Here is a 6494-nt window from a genome sequence, read left to right on the forward strand (position 1 = left end):
TTAAAGATTTGCTCTGACCCACTTCCAGTTATTGCAGGAAATGGAACTTTTACAGGTATGATCATACATGTCACATTGTTAATTGCAGCTTTCCACTAATATTCATTTGTCTTTTACGGCTGCTGAAGTGGACTAAGGTGTTACAATGGATTCAGTGATTAGGTTCTTATACTTGAAAGGTTCTACACCAAAAGAGACTTTCGATGAGATGAATATGGTCGGACATCGGTGGAAACTGCTCCTATCCCTGGACAACCACATTTTGCTATTGATGACGACACCATCCATAAAGTGAAAGCTGCCATTTTGGAGGATTGTTGCATAACTATTTTGACAATTAACCCAAGAAGATAAGTGTAAGGTCCATGGAAAAAATCATTCATAACCATTTACACATGCGGAAGTTGTCTGCATGATGGATTCACCAGATGCTCACCTTTTCAGAAGCAGAAATGAGTCAATTGCTCACAGGCTCTTTTAGTAATGTGCTAAGAAATGAAGACTTTCTTGGCAGACTTATCACAGAGGAAGAAGCATGGGTCCATTACTATGATCCTAAGACTAAAGTCCAGTTGAAGCAATGGAAGCATAACACCACTTCCAAAGAAGGCTCAGTAGGCAAGGTGATACTCAGAGTCTTTGTGGACCAATGCAGAGTAGTGATGATGGATTTTCTGGCAAAGGGTACCAGAATTAACGGGGCATATTATGCCTCTCTATAGTAGAAATTGCAGGACACCATCAAAGCAGAGAAGTCCTCCTCCCCCAAGACAATGCCCCATTTCACAATGTGCATGTTGGCCAGATGAAAGCACACTCCTGCGGCTTTGAAATTCTTCCTCATCCCCCTTACTCTCCCGACCTCACATCATCCGACTTCCATCTCTTTCCAACCATGAAGTCTTTTTTGAAGGGGAAGCGCTTTTTGGATGATGATGAACTCATTTTCTGTGGTAAACTCTTAGCTCTAGACACAACCTACTGACTTCTACAGACGAGGTCTTCACAGCTACATAAAACAACGGGAAAAGTGTGTCATCATTGGTGGTGGCCATGTAGAGAAGGACAAATAATTATGCCAAATTTTGTTTATCCCAGTCCTTGGGAAGTGGGTCAGAAGAAATCTTTAATGAACACCTCTCATAGATATTTGTTTAGAGGTGATCTGTGCCCAAGCAACATCATCAGAAACACACTAAATCACTTCACATATACTCATGTCTACAATACAGGTCATAAAACATTATTATATAAAATTGTCTCTCCTATCACATATTATATATCACAACATCATGTCCTCACTTAACCATTGCATATTGTCTCACAACAGTATATCAAAACACCACATTTTTTCATAATCACACATTAGAACACAAGGATCTTTTCGGTTTGACCGGCAGTTTTTTCTAGCGGTGTCATATGAAATTGTCACCCGTAATTATGACCCTAGTATCAATCTATTGCATTTCAATCTGTTTTAGGGTTAGGGGGAAGGGTATCTTTTTTTCTTCACAAATGTAAATAAACCCAATCTGTTTCTTAAACGAGGGACATATTCATACGGCAAGAATGTTTTTTAACTCAATAGACGTCATTGATTGGTTGAAATTGCAGAAATTGAAGAAAAAAAGCAACAAATATCTTACAAACTATAGAATTTTTTCAATAAAGCCAAGAGAAAAAGACGTTTTATAAACACATTCTACCAGTATACGAAGTTTAAAAGTGTTTAGTTACGTGGAAATTATTTTAAAAAACTGCCATTCAAACCGAAAAGATCCGAACACTACACCATATGTCACAACTATATAACTTCACAGTACAAACACACAGGATTAACAAATAACAGCCTCCCCATCCCCACTACATACTTAATTGCCACACCCATCTACCTAGAGGCTCACATCCAAAAGAGCCTGGAATGCTGTCAATTATAATGTGCTCCAACTGATCTGATCAACAGAACAACCTGCTCATAAAATTAGTGTGCATGTGGCTGAGCACTCCACAGACAATCATACCCTTAATGTAGTTCTCCAGGAGATTCGGTGTGAAATAGAATGTGACAAAGCTGGCCCTTTGAAGTACAGGTACAACTCGTGTTTGCCAGGAAAGAGGACTGGAGCAACGTGAAATAAAGTACCTCGCTCAAAGACACAATGTACCACTGGGACCTGAACTCATAACCTTATGATAATGAGCCAAATACCTTAACCACAAAGGCACACGTCTTCACAAGAGGGTCACATCCACACACAGTGTCTGATGGCATTACTTTGTCTCCAACAATTCAGTGCAACACCAGTGTAAAATCACTTCCCTCCGACAAGTCATCCTAACGAGACATCTGCGTTGGCTGGGTCATGCCCTCCGTCGTCAACCAGAGAATTCTCTACGAAGCAATTGCCCCAGCTCCCCTTCAGGGTTGGCGAAAGCGATGTGGTGGACAACGAAAACCTAGCTGATGACAGTCAAGGCTGATCTGGACCCAACATAGGACCCCATATCTAGGGCATTCGCCACTGGAATAAGGAGTGGTTGGAGAACACGCGGTCATTAGCCTCAAATCGCCAGGACTGGTCAGCGTTTGTGAGAGATGCAGCATTGAGGATGAATGAAGCCAGCTCAACCCACCCCGGGGTGAAAGCTGTCTCAAGTCAAGTCAAGGTGTAAAGTGCAGTTTTTCTTTGTTTTTGAAGAAAATAAGTAACTCAGAACAAACATGAAGCATTGTTTTTATTAATATGTGCAAACATAACATGAGGATCTTTTCAGCTATTTCTGTTGGGTAATTATTTTTATTCCACTAAAAAAAGGATTTAAAAAAGGGGAAAAAATGTAAAACAAAATTTAATTAAAAAACAAAAAAAAAATGACATCACAATGTATCTAGGGAATGGGAAGTTGTCGTAAATTGACTTGTTCTTGCATAATTTTCCATTATAATTTGTGCTCACAGAATACAGGTAAGGTACTGTTGACTATTTAGTTCAGTACTGGGTGGGATCTTTTATAATGAAAACCACAAAGGAGTGAAAGCAAAGACAAAGAACAGCAAGATATGGCTTTCAAACAACTTACCAGCAGAATTCAAGAATTGATATGGTTAAAAATGGGTGTCTTTTGTTATTTATTAATTTTTTATAATTTTTTTTTTAGAAAATTGTTATTGTATTCCAACATAATGTACCAACGCTTTCTTCAGAGCTCAAACTTATACAAGATAGTAAATTCTATCTTTAGGATATAATAATAATAATAATAATAATAATAATAATAATAATAATAATAATAATAATAATAATAATAATAATGATGATGATAATAGTAATAGTAATAGTAGTAATTGCAATAATAATAATAATAATAATAATAATAATAATGATGAGGAAACAGACAAAGTAAAAGATAGTTGGGAATCAGGTAAAACGAAAAGATAAATTAATGCAGTGCCAACAGCAAGATGAATAGAAAAAAAATACATATATATATATATATTGAAGAGGGTTAAGGTATATCAACAGTGAAAACAATCGACACGGAACGAGGGTAGACTTAAACAATTACAGGCACAAAGAAAAAAAAAACAAGAAGTAACTCCAATACTAAAAAGCATAACAGGAAGTTAGTAGAAAGCGATAACATTTCCAGCTCGTGGTTAAAGAAGTATCTACATAGCTATATAGCAAAGTTGTAACAGTAATATATATTGATCTGCTGAAAGAAAAAAAAAAAACAGGACAACCATCTTGATTCAGCATTTAAACCGGCCATATGCAGCTGAAATATATTGTACCTGTTTTATGTTGAAATTGACCAGATCTGGCCTCTCTCACCTACCCTACAATGCCATTCTCAAATTAAACAATCATATCATCAAAATCTTAAAGTTATAAGATAATGCATAATTAATTCAAAATAATGTGAATAAGTATTGTATTTGAGAGAGCTATCTGAATGCAAGAGGGTTAATCTCCAAGACTCAGGAAACAAATTTAAGTTCATATTTTGCCTGACTATTGCATACACAGTTTTTACAATATTCTCATTAAAGGTAAATGCTTGCCTGGAAAAAAAAAGAAGACAAATAATAGATAGGATACTTCCAAGAACTCATAAAAGCTCTATCAAACAATAAACCTGCAGTGGGAGAAAGAAGAGTCTGACATTAGCATTGATAGTCTTTGACACAACTTTTGGCAGTGTTCTCCACAAATAAAATCAAGAAGCGATAGCTATGAATAAGGTAGCACTTATAGCAAACATATGCCAAGTAAATCATAAGTAAATGGGAACTAATTTTGCAACAAACTAAATCTGACATGGATACAAATGTTATGGGGGTATAAATCAGTAACGTTCTGTGTACATAGATGGTCTCAATTTGTAACTGCAGGTGACAAAAAAATTAGAAACACACCAACAGAATGTACACGGATTCAGTAACTGTATTTAAATTAATACATACACTGAAGAGCATGTTGGATATAGAAACAGAGATAAAATAATTGGGCTAAATACAGACATATAAACCAATTAACTGGACAGAGCAAAACATACACAATCCAAGGAAGGTAAAATCAGGAAAGAATACTATAAATGCATCAGATTAATATTTTAAACAGAGCTAAATGCAAAATATAAGGATATTTGTAATAATAGGTGCATTGGCACACAAACTACAAAAACAAAACACCAAAGACTTAAAAGATATAGACAACATTCAGGAAATGGTACTTTTAGACACTGTACTCATATTACATGGAGTACTTTCATTATACAAAGAAAACACAGACAACAGTAATTAAAAGTCACCCCAAGGCACACAGAGCTGTGCTTGGCTGTGCAATGAAAGCGCACAATAATAATGATAATAATAATAATAATAATGGTAATAATAATAATTTATTCTGCTAGTGACCGACTTAAGAAGGGCTGCTGTTGTTTTTTATTTTTGTTTTTGTTGCTGCTGACTTTGTGATCAAACCTTGAAGTAATCATTAAACTGAGGAGGAGGAGGAGGAGGAGGAGGAATAAAAGTAAAAGGGAAAGAGAAATGGCCATTGATATAGCAGGCAATTTTAGACATCAGTAACAATAAAATAAAAATCATATCAATGCTATTAGTATAATAATAATAATAATAATAATGATAATAATAATAATAATAATAATAATAATGATAATAATAATAATGATAATAATAATCACAATAATGTAAATACAATATAAATGAAAATTATATTTTATAGCATTGTTATAAAATTTCTCATTGCAAGCTAGAAAATTTCCAAATAATTATAATAATAATATTGCTTAGTGTAATCCAATAAATCAATAGGAATGTATAAAGAGGAATGTATGAAAAAACCAAAACCTTCATTAGTTTGATATCCGGGTACAAATAACACACACCAGTATGTGTATGTTGATACCCCTATATCTATGTATTAGAAGACTGCTATTTCTATCAAAGAACAATCTGGTTTTTAATACCAATTTTGTTTCTTTTCTTTCAATTAATTATAAATTTAAAAAAAAAAAGGAAAGAAAAACATTTTCTGCAGAATTCTGTTGATTAGTTTGGTAGTTGTTTTATTTTTTGTACTTCCTTTCAGAAATAAAAGGAATCGGTAAGGATCCATAAACAAGCATGAATAAATAAAAATTTCAAAAAAAAAAGAAAAATTTATAAAAGTCTAAACAAATGTGTGTGAATATGCGTACAAATATACATACACACACATATGTATAGACATAAACACACACAGACACACACATATACACACATGCAGCACAACATTCACAAGCCATTTCGTGCAGGTTTCTGCATATGTGTGTGTAGTGTGTGAGCGGGTGTTTATAAAGAGGAACAACTTCAGTATTTATCGGGAGACGTGATATGTTAAGAGTCAAGTGATGCTTCATTGATCCATCCAATCCATTTTAGTTCAATAATGACATTTTTGGGGTTTTTTTTTCTGTCTTTCTTTTCTTTCACAAGGGGGGTGGGGAGGGAGTTTGTTTGTTTGTTTTTCCAACACCCCTAGGTAATTTTTCTGATCTGTCGTGAGATTGATCTACAAACTTTTTTTCTCAGGTGTATTAAACACTAAAATATATTTTACACACACACACACACGCACACACATGTATAAGTTTACATGTCTTTACATATAATTGTGTGTATGCAAATGTATATATATATATATATACACACACACACATACATAAATAAATATGCATGTACTTGTATATGTGTATACACATTTATATATATTATATATGTATTAATATATACTTGCGTATGTGTGTGTGTGTATATATATATATAGTCACACACATGAATATATATGTACATATATTTGGGGATATATATATATACATATACACACACACACACACAAACATGAAGAAACACACATATATACATACATACATTTATATACACACATATATACATACCTTACTGTATATCAGTTTCTTTTTCTTCT

The sequence above is a fragment of the Octopus sinensis genome, linkage group LG20 (genome assembly GCF_006345805.1).
Source record: "Octopus sinensis linkage group LG20, ASM634580v1, whole genome shotgun sequence".
In the NCBI taxonomy this organism is placed as follows: Eukaryota; Metazoa; Mollusca; class Cephalopoda; order Octopoda; family Octopodidae; genus Octopus; species Octopus sinensis.